The sequence below is a fragment of the Anabrus simplex genome, chromosome 3 (assembly GCF_040414725.1).
Source record: "Anabrus simplex isolate iqAnaSimp1 chromosome 3, ASM4041472v1, whole genome shotgun sequence".
In the NCBI taxonomy this organism is placed as follows: Eukaryota; Metazoa; Arthropoda; class Insecta; order Orthoptera; family Tettigoniidae; genus Anabrus; species Anabrus simplex.
The window spans coordinates 370774346-370792228 of NC_090267.1; the positions used below are offsets into that span (position 1 = coordinate 370774346).

Consider the following 17883-nt stretch of genomic DNA (forward strand, 5'->3'; position numbering starts at 1 on the left):
TCTGTAGCCTCTGCAGATGTTTAAATGTGACAACTCTATGTCGTTAAGCCTTCAGCATGTTGAGGAGCTTCTGCGGGACGAAATTCAGACATCCTAACTTCTCTTCAAATTAACGAATTTATGAACCTTATCACAATATAGGTCAAATATTTTGCTGACCTCGTTTGAATACGGTGTTGTGATTGAAAATATGTTGGGGGAAATAATTCTTATAAGAATAGCTTGTGTAAACGTTCCGTAAGCAGTACGTACTCTGTTTAACTGTAGGCCTACTACGCGTCGCTGACGGGTTACGCTGGGGACCCTGAAGGGCCTGCCTTGGCTTCTGATATCTCCCGTCTCGTATTCCCCATTGGACTCCCATGGTGAACTTGAAAACAAATCTGGTTCGGTGATATTTCGTCATCCGAGGCCTAAGGGGTTCTTTCACCCCCACCTCCTTCTTGTGATTCCGTTCTCCCTTGTTCTTGTGATGATCGTTGCTTCACGCTTTCCTTCTCATTTTGATGGTAACCTTCATTATCTCTCTGACCAGTAGGAGCCGATGAGCATGTAATTTTTCACCATATAAAATCACAACAGCCAACATCATTGCTAGTTAGCACTTCTGAACAGTATTTTTACATCAACGATGCTCGCTGTCGGTGGATCTAATATATGGGGATACATGGAAGTTTCTGAAAAATGTGTCTAATTGTCGCGAATATCTCTATTATATATATAATTCGCTGGGGCCATCAAGGACCACGTTAAGTCTTGTTGCATTTGACACTGAACTTGGCCTTCTTTAGAGCCCAAATTTACCTCATTCCTTGTAAGTGGGCCTGCTTACGCTCCTCTGTCCAAGGGGCACCGTGTCTTCTCTTCGGTTGCTCGTCTCTGTTTAACCCGTTCGTCAATATTTTCTTGCGGAAGAGATCTCTGTTAAGGGCGTCTTCAGCTGAGATATGTAGCATTTGCAGATCTTCTTTGGTATTTCTAAACCAGGGAATTGTGGTTTTGGGGTTTGAATAAAAACAGTGAAAGATTTCTTTAGTTAACTTTCTTCCGTCCATTATTTTCAGATGACCGTAAAATCGTGCCCGTCTTTTTCTGATTGTGTCGGTAATTTTCTCTATTTTGCTGTAGACTTCCTTGTTGGATCTCTTTTGATTGATTCCATTTCTGTACTTTGATCCCAAGATTCCTCTCACAATTTTGCGTTCTCTTTTCTCCAGTTCTTCAAGGAGTCCTTTGTTGGCATTTAGAGACAGGGTTTCGGCTGCATATAGAACTAGTGGCTTCAGAACTGTTTCAAAGTGACGTATCTTGGTGTTTTGGGAAAGGCATTTTTTGTTGTAGATTGTGCGGGATGTTTGGTAGGCTATTTCCAGTTTGCGTACTCGCTCCTGAAGTGCTTCTTTGTCCAGTCCATTTTTCATGATGATCTCACCCAGGTATTTGAATTTGTCTACTCGGGTGATGTCCCCACATTTTGTATGGAGTTTTGGTGGAGCCTCTTTGATGTTAGTCATTACTTCTGTTTTCTCAAACGATATCTGCAAACCAGTTTGTTCGGCAATTTCCTTTAAAATTTCAACTTGAGCTCTAGCGGTTTCTATGTCGTTTGAGAGAACAGCAATATCATGGGCAAATGCTAAGCAGTCTGTTGCGATCCCCTTGGATTTGGTTCCTATTCTCAATGGACTGTAGTTGGTTTCCTGTAATCTCACCCGCCAGGTTCTGATGATCTTTTCAAGAACACAGTTGAAGAGTATCGGGGATAGCCCATCACCTTGTCGGACTCCTGTTTTGATGTCAAAGGAATGCGAGAGACATCCGTGGAACTTCACCTTGGATTTTGTATCGGTCAGGGTGGCTCTAATTATTGCCAGCAGTTTCAAATCAACTCCATATTCATTTAAGATGTTTAGCAGGACTTCCCGGTCAATGGAGTCGTACGCTTGCTTAAAGTCCACAAAGACAGACACATACTGCTTGGACCTTAGTGTACAATATCTGATGATCGTTTTGAGATTTTGGATCTGTTCAGCTGTTGAGCGACCTTTTCTGAACCCTCCTTGGTATTCACCTATTTCATGTTCGACTTGTGCTTCCAAACGCTCCAGGATGGGAAGTGATAGAATTTTGTAAGTGATGGGTAGCAAAGATATTCTCTGTAGTTGTTGTTCTTCATGCTGCCTTTTTTGTGTAGTGGATGGATTAAAGCTATTTTCCAATCTTCAGGTAGGGTCTCCTTGTTCCAAATTTCTTCTATTTGCTTTTGCAAGATATCAAGTGATTCCTCTGGGGCATATTTCCATAGTTCTGCTACTACTGAGTCTTCACCCGGCGCTTTGTTATTTTTGAGACGAGCAATGTGGCGCTTGATTTCATATCTGTCGGGTGGTCTGGAATCTGGGTACCTGAGTAAGGGTTCCTTGGTCTCAATGGCGCTTTGCGGTTTAGAGCAATTAAGTAAAATTCTTGAAGTAATCTGCCAGAATGCTGCAATTTTCTTCATTTGACGTCGCCAGTGTGCCGTCCTTTCGCTCAAAGCATAGAGATGGTGGTTTATAGCCAGTGAGTTTGCTTTTGAAGGCTCTGTAGTACTCTCTGCTTTCATTCTTCCTAAAGTTTTGTTCTATCTTTTCAATGAGAGATTTTTCGTATTTACGTTTCTCAGTTCTGAACACCCTAGCTGCTTGGGCACGTTGGGTTTTGCAGGTTTCCCAATCATTTTCTGATTTCGTAGAGTAGTACTGTTTCCATGCATTGAGTCTTTCTTGGAGGACTGATTCGCAGGTACCATTCCACCAGGCATGCTTTTTGCTTCTCTTGATATCTGCAACGTCTTTGGCAGCCTCAACAAGAAGACTTTTGGCGTTGTTAAAGTCACAGTCATTTGGTCTAGCCTTCTCCTGGAACTCCTCGACCCTTTGCCGAAGTTTATCGTTGTCGAAGCGTGTGATCTGTTCGGTTGTCTTCCTTGTGTTTGCGGGAATTGATTTGAATTTGATAAGAGACATATAATGATCTGAGGCCACATTGATGCCTTTCTTTACCTTCACATTCATAATCTCAGGGCTGTTTCTCCTGGAGATTGCAACGTGATCAATTTGGAACTCTCCGAGAGTTTGGACGGGAGAACGCCAAGTCATTTGCTTTCTGGGTAGATGGCGAAAGTGGGTCGACATGACCTGCAGGTTGTGATTTTCGCAAATGGACACCAGTCTTTTGCCGTTGGGATTGGTTCTTTTGTGAGCAGGGTAATTTCCTATAACTTTCTTATACTTCTGTTCACGACCTAGTTGGGCATTGAAGTCACCCAAAAGAAGCTTGACATGGTGTTTGGGGATTTTGTTTAATTTTTCATCCAGTAGGTCCCAGAAATTATCAACTTCATCTGGATCAGACTTGTTCTTATCGTTTGTAGGAGCATGTGCGTTAACTAGGGCGTAGGTTTTGTTCGCGCATTTAATTGTGAGTATAGACAATCTGTCATTCACAGGTTCGAAATTTGCAACCGATTTAAGGATCTTGGTTCTAACAGCAAACGCGGTTCCAAGCATCACAGCTCCATTGAGGATTCCTCTTTGCGCTTTGCTCTTGAAAAATCGGTAGCCTTCGGATTAAAAAAATCTCTTCATCTGGGTACCTTGTTTCCTGTAGGGCCATAATGGATATCTGATTTTCGTGAAGAGCTTTGGTGAGGGTTTTCAGCTTGCCAGTTTGTGTAAGTGAATTTATGTTGAAAGTTGCTAGAAAGGTTTTAGATTTTGGCCTGAGTTTTTGACTCTTCGGGATACACCGAGACGCTCCGACTCGTCTCTTGCATGATGTCGAGTCTCCCCCAGAATCCGAACGAGACTCGTGCGCCGTGGCATTCACGACGAGGGATTTATCCGAAGATTTACCCCCTGGGGTATGTTTCTTGAAATGTTGTGCCATCATGCTTTTTGACTTGACTTTGCTTTGGACGGGTACCCATCCTTTTACAACTAGGGTTGTTAGCCCTAGAGGTTGCCTCAAGATGTTTTCTGGCTTCTGGTCATTTACCAGTCTTCGCCGTAACCCTGGCAAGGGACCAGTTTTTTTTTCACGGTGGTATTTTATTTCCCTACTACCCTCTGACTCTGCTGGCGGCAGAGCCAGCGAGCTTCCCCAATTCCAATGGGACGCGCCCGATGGAGGTAACCGGTAAATCCCCATACGGGTCTATTATTACTATTATTATTATTATTATTATTATTATTATTATTATTATTATTATTGTTATTCCTCATTCGGTTATTTGTGTTATTTATCATATGGTTTTTAGTGCCAGAATGTTCGAGGATATGTTGGGTTCGCCTGGTGCAGGTCTTTTTGACACCCACGGGCGACCTGCTCGTCTGTATGTGGGATGATGATAATGAGATAGGGTGAAGGTGAAACCTAGTGTCGGCACATAGCCTACTTCTGTCGAATAACACCTGGGAGCCTTCTCTAGACTTAACATCCTCAACCGACGAATGGATCTCCATCAACAGCGTCAAATGCCCTCAACATAAAACACTGCAGAGGGATTTGGAAATTAATCCAGGCTTTTAGCATTCAATCTAGTGATTATAAATTGTATGGCACCACTTCTCCTACCCTGCCGGGCAACATTTTTATGGTGGCCTTTTTTTTTTCGCCAATGGGTCTCGAACCGGCTAACCACGGTGTCAGACCATATAAACTTGACACCTTTACCATCATGGACTGTAGATTGACTCATGTGTGGTATATACGCCTGAAACGTAAAAGATCGGAAATTGCAGTAACTGGAAATAATATTACGATTCAGGTTTTGGAAGCTTGACATGTCGGACTTGTTTCTAAGGAAACGTACAAACTTATTATTGCCACAGAACGTATTGATGTATAAGAAAATGGCAGCTTGTAATGCATGCGATGCATAGTAGTCACTGATCACTGAGCGTGATGCACCATCTCCAGGAGTGAGGTAGAAACACTACAACGGTATTTGATATCCTTAAAGGAATAACTGTCCAGAACAGAATGTGAGGACAGAAGTTTCACAGCCCAATTATACAATCCTCCGGAAGGAAACAATATAATATACGAGAGAAACTGAGTTCTATTTTCTTACGACCTTATTCCTTAGTGTAATATACCTATAATTTTAAGTTCTGGTAGGAAATAATGGGATTAGGAGAAGCCTTCATTCTGCTCCATAATCGCAACACATTCGGCGCACAGTCAACAATAAGATACGACAGAAACATAATATTGTTGAACAGGTCGCTTACTGTGCAGTCCGCATTCGATTAATATAAGAAGGCTAAGAAAGGTTTTCGCTATTCCCCGTTCACCCAGCACGCGTCCGTAAGGATTCCGGGGGCAATCAAGCGTGCTGACTCTCTGGATGGTTGCCACGGGTGATGGCGGGGAGGGGCCGTCACTACGGGGAAGCCTGCTGCGATCGCAGTTGGTACTCCCCCGCTGTACTTGTTAACATCGTCGGGGTGACAGTCGAACTCGACACGAGGTCACTGCTCCTCAGAACAGGGGGTTCCTCTGTTTGGGGATTCAGTCCCGAGTGTCGGAAACGACTGAAACTTCGGGGATATTAACAAATACGCGGGATGAGGTGCGCGTCCGAAAGGATTCCGGGGGCGACAAAGCGCATCGACTTACTGGATGGTCGCCACGGGTGATGGCGGGGAGGGGCCATCACCTCAACAAAAGCTTCCTGGGTTGAGTCAAGGAGACAAGACACCCTCATCGTATTTGGTGGTATGGACTTAGGAGAAGTTCTACCCACTATCTGGCAAGAAAAAAGAAACGTGCGGTGAATCGACAAAATGACGCATGTTCAGTTGATGTGAAGAGCTTCAGTTGTAAAATTTTATCAATGAATGGTAATAAAATCTATGTATGAATAATTTTGTCTATCCCTATGATATTCGGTAAATAAAATTCAACATCACTGTTCTTAACTCTAGTATTCTTTAACATTGAATCAAATAAAGAAGGCTAAATATATTTACACTGATGGGTTATAGGAAAAATCACAACCATACTGTTAACAGGAGGTCTCCCATAATTTCGGAAACCATAGATCCGGGAGAGAGTATTGATTATTTCAATATTAATTTTCGATAAATGCAGTTTACAAAACTGAATATAGTATAATTGAATTCATGCAGTAAAATCACAAACAACCTGTCCGGAAAATATCGGGAATCAAAATTTAATATTTTTAAGTAATTTAGAAACTGAACAGAAAAAGAACGGCCTGAAATGTGTTAGAGATATTATTGCAAGAAATGAAACTTCTCGGACATGCTATCGAGAAAACATGACACCCGCCGCAAAGAGGTCATCACAGTAGTTATCCTCACTCCCTCCATATGTCCAATTCCTGAAATGAATATTAATATTGACTATCTAAAGAAAAACAAAAAACGTGCAGACTAATAGAACTACAGAGGGCTCTAGGAAAGTTCTGCAATACGCAAAAACGGTTTGCTGGACACCCTTGTTATGGTGGGGGATGAAAAGAGGGGTGAAAACCTGTCTAGAAGACATCAAGGCGCGACCTTCGCAACAGTTGTTACCAAGCAGTGGGATTGAAAGCAAGTTAAGATGTCAGTGTGGTCTAAAGGTGAACATCGCGCGATTATCCGCTACAATTTTGCTCGCGGATTAACTGTTGACCAGTGCCTGGAGGAAATGACTACTCCTGTGCTGGGGAAAGACTGTCCACATCGGACAACAATTTTGCGCCGGTACAAAGAGTTCCAGAGGGGAAAATTTGGGGTTGGTTTGTTCCCTTTGGGTGTCCCATTCACTTTCAGAGGAACGAGTGCAATGGTGCCGAAAAATGCTAAAACATTTTGAAAATGGGACTTCATGTAACGTCAATAGCATCGTTACAGTGACGAAACTTGGCTTTATTATTACGATGTCCCAACAAAATCCCAGAACAAGGTGTGGCTGTTTGAAGATGAGGGTACTCATGTGACTGTGCGAAAGTCAAGGTCAGTAAAGAAAAGGATGAGTGTAGTATTCTTCACTAAACGGGGCATCCTGACTCGGATTGTGCTAGAAACACAAAGGACAGTTACTGCGAAGTGGTACAGTGAGACTTGTCTGCCTCAGGTCATCCAGGCTCTCAAGCAGCTCCGTGCAAGGTCACGGCTCAACACTTGGCTCTTGCATCACGACAATGCTCCAGTACATCGTGCTAATGTAACAATGGATTTTCTTGCAGGATCAGGGTTGACTGCTTGATCACCCTCCATACAGTCCTGATCTGGCCCCATGTGACTTCGCACTCTTCCCAGAAGTGAAAATGAAGGTGAAAGGCCGGCGTTTTGCATCCGACGAGGAGCTTCTGGCAGCATGGCATCAAGAGTGTGAAAATGTAACCGAAGAAACAGAGTTGATTCAGTGACTGGTTTCGACGTATGGAGAAGTGTAAAGTGTGGTGGGAATTATTTTGAAAAAGACTAAAGCGTTCACTCACATTGCAAAACTTTCCTAGTGCCCTTTGTACGACGATAAACTAAGTATATGCTAAATCTAGAATCTATGTACCTAAATGCTCTACTCTTCAAAGGAGTTATATTTTCTAGTTGCCTTAGGTACAATTCTGTCCGACTCGTTGGCTGAATGGTTCAGAAGGTCCCGGGTTCGAATCCCCTGTCGCTTAAGTGCGACCAGTATCCAGTATTCGGGAGATAGTAGGTTCGAACCCCACTGTCGGCAGCCCTGAAAATGGTTTTCCGTGGTTTCCCATTTTCACACGAGGCAAATGCTGGGGCTGTACCTTAATTAAGGCCACGGCCGCTTCCTTCCCACTCCTAGCCATTCCCTGTCCCATCGTCGCCATAAGACCTATCTGTGTCGGTGCGACGCAAAGCAACTAGCAAAAAATAGGATCGAATCCCGGACCGGTCGGGGATTTTAACCTTCATTGGTTAATTCCAGTGGCTCGGGGCCTGGGTGTTTGTGCTGTCCCCAACATCCCTGCAACTCACACACTACACATAACACTATCCTCCACCACAATAATACGCAGTTACCTACACGTGGCAGGTGCCGCCCACCCTCATCGGAGGGTCTGCCTTACAAGGGCTGCACCCGGCTAGAAATAGCCACACGAAATTATTATAGGTACAATTCTGTTAGTAAAAAGCATGTATAACTTCTCTTCCTTCCACCAGTTTACTATTCCACATTCCCCTAATAATGATGAATAATTTTGCAATTCCCGGATGCATTCACTCTGTTCAATAACTATACAGTCGGTTTTTTTTTTTACAAGTTGCTTTAAGTCGCACCGACACAGAGAGGTCTTATGGCGACGATAGGACAGGAAAGGTATAGGAATGGGAAGGAAGCGGTCGTGGCCTTAATTAAGGAACAGCCCCATCATGGGAAACCACGGTAAACCATCTTCAGGGCTGACGACAGTGGGGTTCGAACCCACTATCTCCCGAATACTGGATACTTGCCGTATTTAAAGCGACTGCAGCAATCGAGCTCGGTAAGGGAATCACATTCCAAGGAGAGGAAATCAAAACCTTGAGATTTGCCGATAGTATAGTTATTTTATCTGAGACTGCAGAAGATCTCGAGAAGTTGCTGAATGGTATGGACGAAGTCTTGGGTAAGGAGAACAAGATGAAAATAAATAAGTCCAAAACAAAAGTAACGAAGTGCAGTCGAACGAAGATAGGTGATGCAGGAAATGTTAGATTAGGAAATGAAGTCTTAAAGGAAGTAGATGAATGTTGTTACTTGGGTAGTAAGATAACTAACGATGGCAGAAGTAAGGAGGACATAAAATCCAGACTAGCACAAGCAAGGAAGAGCTTTCTTAAGAAAAGAAATTTGCTCACTTCAAACATTGATATAGGAATTAGATGTTTCTGAAGACTTTCATCTGGAGCGTGGCATTGTATGGAAGTGAGACATGGACGATAACTAGCTCAGAAAGAAAGAGAATAGAAGCCTTTGGAATGTGGTGTTACAGAAGAATGCTGAAGGTGAGATGGATAGATCGAATCATGATTTAAGAGATACTGAATCAAATTGGCGAGAGGAGATCAATTTGGCTAAAATTGACGAGAAGAAGAGATAGAATGATAGGATATATCTTAAGACACCCAGGACTTGTTCATTTGGTTTTTGAAGGAAGTGCAGGCGGTAAGAACGGTAGGGGTAGACCAAGGTATGAATATGACAAGCAGATTAGAGCAGATGTAGGATGCAATAGTTACGTAGAAATGAAATGAAAATGGCACTTCTCCTGTCTCATACACCTTACACACTAAATGGAATAACCTTGCCATGCTGGTTTCTCCTAACGCAGTCAGTAAATCAGAGGGAACGTCATCAATTCCAGGTGCATTTTTCCTATTTAGGCCTCTAACCAGCTCTGTCAAACTCTGACCTCAAAATTGGGTCTCCCATTTCATCAGCATCAACAGCCTCTTCTTGTTCCAGAACCAAATCATCTACATCTTTACCTTGATACGACTGTTGGATATGTTCCTGCCATCTTTCTGCTTTGTCTTTTTTCCCTAGAAGTGGCTTTACATATGAGCTCTTAATATTCATACATCTAGATTTCCTTTCTCCAAAGGTTTCCTTGATTTTCCTGTATGCAGCATTTACCTTTCCTATAACCATACATACTTCGACATCCATACACTTCTCCTTCAGCCATTCTTCCTTAGCTACCTTGCAGTTTCTGTCCACTTCATTCTTTAATCGCCTGTATTCTTTTCTGCCCTCTTCATTTCTAGCATTCTTGTATTTTCGTCGTTTATCAATCAGGTCTAGTATCTTCTGAGTTATCCACTGATTCTTAGTTGATCGTTTCTTCCTTCCTAACATTTCTTCAGCAGCCCTACTGACTTCATTTTTCATGACTATCCACTCTTCCTCTATTGTATTTCCTTCAGCCTTTTCATTTAGTCCTTGTGCAGCATGTTCCTTGAAACAAACCCCCACACTCTTTCAACTTGTCTAGATCCCATCTCCTTGCATTCCTTCCTTTCATCAATTTGTTCAATTTCAGATGTCATTTCATGACCAACAAGTTGTGGTCAGAGTCCCCGTCGGCTCTTGGGAATGTTTTGCAATCCAACACCTGGTTTCTGAATCTCTGCTTAATCATAATGGAGTATATTTGATACCTTTCGGTGTCTCCAGGTCTCGTTCACATATACAGCCGTCGTTTGTGGTGTTTGAACCAAGTATTGGCAAGGACTAAATTATGATCAGTGCAGAATTCAACCAGCCGACTTCCTCTTTCGTTCCTTTGTCCCAATCCGAATTCTCCTACTGTATTACCTTCTCTTCGTTGGCCTACCACTGATTTCCAGTCTCCTATCACAATTAGATTCTCGTCACTTTTTACGTATTGTATTAAATCTTCTATATCTGCATATATTATTTCGATTTCCTCACCATCCGCTAAACTAGTAGGCATATAAACCTGCACTATTATGGTGGGCATTGGTTTGGTGTCTATCTTGACGACAATAATTCTTTCACTATGCTGGTCGTGGTAGCTTACCCGCTGCCTTGTTTTCTTGTTCATTATTAAACCAACTCCTGCATTTTCTCTGTTTGATGTTGTGTTGATAATTCTGTAGTCGCCTGACTAAAACCCTGATCTTCCTGCCAAGGTATTTCACTTACACCAACTGCATCTAACTGTAGTCTGTCCATCTCCCAATTTTCAGATTCTCTAACATACCACAACGATTCAAACTTCTAACATTCAATGCTCCGACTCGCAGAATGTCAGTATCCATCTTCCTGATGATCGCCCCCTCTCGTGTAGTCCCCACCCGGAGATCCGAATGGGGGACGAGTTGACCTCCGGAATATTTTACCCGGGAGGAAACCATCATCAGTGCATCATTCATACATAGAGAGCTGCATGTCCTCGGGAGTTAGTTACGGCTGTAGTTTCCCGTTGCTTTCAGTCGTGTAGCAGTATCAACACAGCTAAGCCATGTTGAGTATTATTACAAGGCCATATCAGTCAATCATCTATACTGCCGCCCTTGCAACTTCCGAAAGGCTGCTACCCAACCTTACTTACTGTACTAAAATGAGTCTTTTCATTCTTCTTTTACACCCTTTCCAGGTTAAATGGCGTCGGATTTTCTGGTCGCTCTACCATTACATCCTGTCTTGTACTCTAGCGGAATCAACATTGGAATTTTCCAAGTCCGTCATAATTCGAGCTCTCCATCTTTGTGTTCGCCGTCCCTGTGCTGGTTCATCCTCTAATGCCCCCCTTTTAACTCGGTGAGCTACATAGTCTTCTGGGCTTCTTTCAGTTTGTGATCCAGCCATCGTGAGTCGTCACTCTTTTCATTTTTCTGAGATTGGTGTTACTTTCAGAGATTGGCGAACAATGTTATTTCGGATTTTGTCGCACCACGAGCTCATCGTAGCATTATCTAAAATAAGTCGTTCATTAAAATCTGAACATGTTTAGCCGGAATTTTTGTGGGGAGTGGGCAAGAGCAAGTGCTATTCACACCTGACCCTTCTTGTTACCAAATTGAATTCTCTTAAAACCCTTTGTTTTAACGTCAGTTTACCGGGCGAGTTGGCCGTGCGTGTAGAGGCGCGCGGCTGTGAGCTTGCATCCGGGAGATAGTAGGTTCGAATCCCATATTGGCAGCCCTGAAAATGGTTTTCCGTGGTTTCCCATTTTCACACCAGGCAAATGCTGGGGCTGTACCTTAATTAAGGCCACGGCCGCTTCCTTCCAACTCCTAGGCCTTTCCTATCCCATCGTCGCCATAAGACCTATCTGTGTCGGCGCGACGTAAAGCCCCTAGCAAAAATTAAAATGAACGTCAGTTTATCTTATATACCTCTTCCAACTCTTTTTGTTAAGGTTGGGATAGATTGTTAACGTATTTACCGAACAAGTGGCTGTGCGGTTTGGGTCACGTAGCTATCAGCTTGCATTCGGGAGGCAGTGGGTTCGAACCCCACTATTGGCAGCCGTGAAGATGATTTTCCGTGGTTTGGCATATCACACCAGGCAAATGCTGGGGCTGTACCTTAATTAAGACTACGGTCGCTTCGTCCCCTCTCCTAGCCCTTTCCTATCCCATTCGTTATAAGACCTGTCCGTGTCGATGCGACGTAAAGCAGATTATGCATTTAAAAAAAGGTTAACGTATTTCCACCTTTACTGCAGAGGCGTGTTCGGGTTGTTCGTGCTATTTGAGGTGTGAAGAGTGAGTTATGGGAGATATTGCACTTTCTTTGTGTCCTGACAGCGTATCGAAATATAGATCCACTGAGTTTTTGTGTTTGAGCTCTAGTAAAAAAGTTTCTCTTCTATTGTTGGACACAAAAGTCGTTATATATGAAAAGGTTTGTTCTTTCTGTGCCCCCAGGGCCGTTACGGTGTCGCCATCCCGCGCAGCAGTAATAAAAAAGGGAACAGCGAAGCAACTATAGTAGGGAGAGAAGGCTTGATATGTGGGAATTAATAAAGTACAGCAAGCGTTGCAAGTGGACAATAGCATTGTTGTTGAGCTGCAGCTCGCTCACTCCCTGTGACTGCTCTGTACTCCGTGGCGTGACATTCACTCTGTTCCCCCCGTCGGCCTGTCTATGCGCATCTTCGCTCGCTCTGTACCCCCCACCGCTCCGCTTGCACGTAGCCCCATCTATAGTTAGCGCTCTGCATCTACTTCCTCCGGCGCTCGCTGGAAACAGTTGCGATCAGTTTGCTGTGCGACGCGTGTTCAGGCTGGTTAGTGGGAGGTGTCTATGTTGACAACATGTAGTGTGATCAGTGATCAATGTTGTGCGGCAACCAGTTCGATTACCCTTCTGTATAGTTATATTTGTTTCTGTTGTCGACGTGTATGATTGTGTTACATCCATGGAGAAATAGCCTTGTAGGTGTCTTCTCTGAAATGGTAATTGAAAATGTGAAATTTGTTAAAATCGCATGGTTTTCTTTATAATGAGGTAAAGGTTTTGCATTCAACACTTATTTATTTATCGAAATGAATTTTGTAGTATCGTAAGTGCGAAATTGTTGATGGAACGATCAGCGTAAAAATTGATATCAAGTGACAGAAATGGAGTTATGGTATATTTATTATTATTATTATTATTATTATTATTATTACTATTATTATTCCGCGGTTTAATTTCTAATATATCATGAGTGAAACTTAATTGAATCATCGACCGACTATATAGCGCAATTGATTAGGCGCTAACCCTTTCTCTGCTCGAAGTTGCCGGGTCGAATCCCAACACAGTTCGTTGTCATTTCACAGAACTTAAAAACGAGAGAAAGATCCTTCCCAGCAGTTTCATTGCCTCGTTAAAATATAATATCCCTTTACAGGACATATTTCTGGTAGACCGGCTTCTCGCAAAACAAATAGTGGAAGCATAGTTTTTTTCCCCAACTTTATTGTGCGGATTTTTAGCTCGAAGCTATGGCTTTTTAACCTTCTTTTTATAAATACCAAGGTCAGAACATGAAAATTTGTTTTTTTATTCATTGTAGCTTGCATAATCAGTTGAAAAAAGAAGCATGAACCTGAGTTCAAATTAATGTAATGGAAGAACTTGAACGGCTTAATGTGCACATTTCGTATAGTGCTGAAATGTTGGAAAGACTGGGAGGGTAAATTTTAATCAGGAATATTACAAATGCTAGTTGTCTCTTATCGAAATCTGTCCTCATCTCCTTCGCAAGGACTGCTGTACTGCCTAGCGGGTATGCATGTTTAGTTTTAGAGATATGCAGTAGTTTTATCGCTAATTTTCAGGAATGCAGGATGCGGTAAATGTGATATCATCCGCGATAGGTTGGAGTAGATTATTCTAATGAAGATGTTCTGTCTTGTAATGATGAATGGGATTGGCATCGGAACTGGGGGAAGCCTGGGTTCGAGGCGCGGATGTGGAGCGTTCCACCCAAGTTATCTCGTTCATTTTTAAAATATAGATAACAAATGTACGTATTTCGACTTTAGTCCATGAACTTTCTGTCTGAATTTCGGATAATTATCGGCTGGTGGGGAGAATCTCTCTTACGGTTTAAGATATGAGTGTTTCGAACATTTACGTGTTACTCAGTAGTAAATACTCTTATCGTTCCTTGCAAGTATGCAACCTTAATCAACATTACAGTGTGGGTATTTGTCCATCTTACGAGAGACAGCACTGCTACAAGAATACAGAGTCAATTTTTGTGCCTACATGGTCACAAAATGTATTCGAGAGGGGAGAACGGTGTTTATGCCACGCCCCTGTCGATGTATAATGTAAATTGTTTGAATACTTTTATCATCTTTTAGTACAATGTGCAGTATTCGTAGTTTCGAACGTTAATGTTACATAACAAGCTCGTGTGAATGACTCAGGTGTTTTCTTCAGCAGGCAAGGTAATTTTAGAAAAATATTGATGGACTGCAGTTTGCTACTTTTTATCTGTCGACTGGAATAATCGAAGGTCGATTTTCGATACTAGCAAGGTTATTGATGTCATCTAACACATGCCAGGCAACATCAGATCGACGTGTCATCGTTCTGTAATAAGTTGCAGATTTCCTCCATTGATATACTTCCTTTGGGGTTACAGGCCGGTCGGGACGTACCACTGACAGCATCAGTGTTATCTTCAGTATCGACCGTCAAGCCATCTATGTGTGATAGCATGACCTCTCAGACAAAAAAATCACCAAATGCGTGACTTAATTTGTAAGGAATAGCTCGGAATTTAGCGTTAACAGTTTTCTATCGTAATGTGCAGTAGAAAGAATGATAGCGTTAACTAAGCAGTTAAAGTATTATCTTCAACTCTTTCCATCAGGGAAACGAATAACGTTTATTTTTCTCAGTTTTCTTATCCTCATAGCACTCGGTCCCGTTGCATTTAAATTGATTTCGAAGGAGGCAAAAGAGTGGTTATGATGGTGGAAGTTTGTCCTTTTGGGTCATTTTATCTGGAGTAGGGAATAATAATACCTCGGGTAAATGTTATCGTAATGCTAGACAGCAGAATCGATTTTTTTTTCATATACTCATCCTTCGTCAGCGAATAAAATTGCCATTAAGTCATTCGTTGGATAGTGTGTTTCTTTATTATTTGTTGTAATGTTTTAGAGAAGTTACTTATTACTGGGGCTTATGGAAGAAACAAATATTTCTGCACGCAACAAATTTTCTGTTAGGCACCTAAATTAGCGAACGGTGGGTAGATTTAGCAGTTGGATGAATTAGGACGATAATACTCATTCTATTCACTATGCGAGGGTGCAGACGGGGATGAAGTTGACAAGTCTATGAATCACTGAATAACATCGTAGTTAGGGAGGTCCGGCTCCATGGCTAAATGGTTAGCGTGCTAGCCTTTGATCACAGGGGTCCCGGGTTCGATTCCTGATAGTCGGGAATTTTAACCATAATTGGTCAATTTCGCCGGCACGGGGACTGGATGTATATTTCGTTTTCATCATCATTTCATCCTCATCACCACACGCAGGTCACCTACGGGTGTCAAATCGAAAGACCTGCATCTGGCGAGCCGAACTTTTCCTCGGACACTCCCGGCACTAAAAGCCATGCGCCATTTCATTTCATCGTAGTTAGGATCAACAGCAAGGATGGGATAGAGCTAACGGGCGATTTCAATGCGAGAATTGGAAACAAAACTGAAGGATATGAAAAGGTGATGGGTTAATGTGGGAAAGATATGAAAGCTAGTAGGAAAGGAAAGTGTGTACTGAACTTCTATTCGTCGCTACACCTGGCGGATAGAGGCACCACGTCCATAATGGACTATATCATAACCTATTTTGAATTCAGAAAATTTGTTAGAAATATGCGGGCATTCCGGGGATTTTTCGATGATACAGACAACTGTATGATCTGTATTGAACTATGTATCCTATCTCTAGATTTAGGATAAAGAAAATGAAATCTGTTTGCAGACGAATAAGGGTAGATAATCTTCAGGACGATGAAATTACTTATTGGATATGATTAGTGAGAAATGTGTAGACAGTAAGCAGGTTCAGCATATAGAAAGAGAATGGGTGGCATACAGGGATGCTGTAGGAGAAACAGCAAGGGAATGCCTATGGACAACTATGTGTAAAGGTGGGGAAAAGCGTCATTTTGGTGGAATGATGAAGTGAGGGCAGCTTGTAAACGTAAAAGGAAGGCGTACCAGAAATTTCTCCAGACAAGGACTGATGCCGACAGGGAATTGTACATAGATGAAGGAAACAGAGCGAAGTAAATAATTGTTGAATCCAAGGAAGAAGTCCTGGGAAGGTTCCAGTAATAATCTGGAAAGGCTTGGTCAAGCGGCAGGGCCTTTCAGGACATTGAAAACGAATCTGAGAAAGGAAGGGAAAAGGAAATTAATATTGCTTGGGTAAATTACATGAACTCATAGTAGATCCTTCTGAATCACTGGGCGGGTGGAAGAGATATTTTGAAAATATTCTCAACATAAAAGGAAATCTGTCTGTTGACGTCGCGGACCCCCGAGCTTATGGAGAGGACGACATTGACGTTAAATCATGCTTGAGGAAGTGGAAAGGATGATAAAATAACTCCATTGACATAGAGTAGTAGGAATAGATGAAATTAGCCCCGAAATTGTGAGGTATAGTGGGAAGGCAGGGTTGAAATGGCTTCACAGATTAATAAGATAAGCATGGAATGTTAGTAAGATACCTGCTGATTGGACGGAAGCAGGAATTGCACCTTTCTTTATGCAAGGGAACAGGAAGAAAGATGCAATAGCTCATTGATCAGTATATCAGGCAAGGTGTCCACTGGGATTTTGGAAGGGAGGATGCGATCAGTGGTTGAGAGGAAGTTGGATTAAAACCAGTGTGGTTTCAGACCACAGAGGGACTGTCAGGATCAGATTTTCAGTATGCGCCATGTGATTAAAACATGCTACGAGCGGAATAGAAAGTTATGTTTCATAGATCTAGAGAAGGTACATGGCAGACTATCGAGGAAAAAAGGTGTTAACCGTACTGGGGGATTGTGATATTTAAAAAAAACAGGCAAAGGAATGTATGTTGACAGTCGAGCTGCAGTGAGAATTGATGGTAGAATGAGTTCTTGGTTCAAGGTACGTACAGGGTTTTGAAAAGACTGTAATCTTCCATTTTTGTTGTTTATAGCTTACATGGATCACCTACTGAAAAGTATAAAGTGGCAGGAAGGGAATTGTTTGGCCTCTGTCGACGACTTGGTCTTAAGTAGTAGACTGTGTAGAAAACCTGTATTCTAATATCTTGGAACATAGTGATGTCAGTAGGGAATAAAAGTCAGAGAATTGAATGTGAGGTTGGAAACACAAAATTGGAACGGGTGGATCATTTCTAGTATTTAGGATGTATATTCTCTCAGGATGGTAGTATAGTGCGATTAAATCAAGCTGCAGCACCAGCAAGCTCGCAGTTGTGATCAACAGTATTCCGTAAGAATGCAGTCAGCTGCCGGACAAAACTTGTCTTTCCAGCGGTCTGTTTTCAGATCGACTTTGCTTTACGGGAGTGAAAGATTGGTGGACTCTGGATATCTTATTCATATGCTAGAAGTAACATACAAAGTATCGAGAATGATAGCTGGTACAAGCCAGTGGGGAGAATGGCAGGGGTGTACTCGGAATGAGTAAATACGGGCTAAGTTAGTATTGAACTCAATGGATGAACCGGTATGCATAAACCGGCTTTGGTGTTGGGGTCATATGAGGAGAATGGAGTATGGTATGTTACTTAAGATTGATGGATTTGGTCATGGAGGTTACACTCACTTTTTAATGATTTTAAGATAAGAGTTGTAGAACTAAACGAAGCCTGAGGG

At 42.3% G+C, this 17883-nt stretch overlaps 1 protein-coding gene across 7 annotated transcripts in view; it reads left to right on the forward strand.

Annotated features, from left to right (window-relative positions):
* The window catches only part of Fak (protein tyrosine kinase 2 Fak), a 795737-nt gene that overhangs the window by 201567 nt on the left and 576287 nt on the right, over positions 1–17883 (forward strand). For 4 of the 7 annotated variants that reach the window (XM_067143301.2, XM_067143294.2, XM_067143300.2 and 1 more), the window contains exon 1: positions 12757–12947. The exons of 2 other annotated variants lie outside the window; for them this stretch is intronic. The gene's annotated coding sequence lies outside the window, so the exon portion shown is untranslated. Of the gene's footprint in view, positions 1–12756; positions 13000–17883 lie in introns of those variants that run through there. One more of the 7 variants, XM_067143297.2, reaches the window with a different exon arrangement.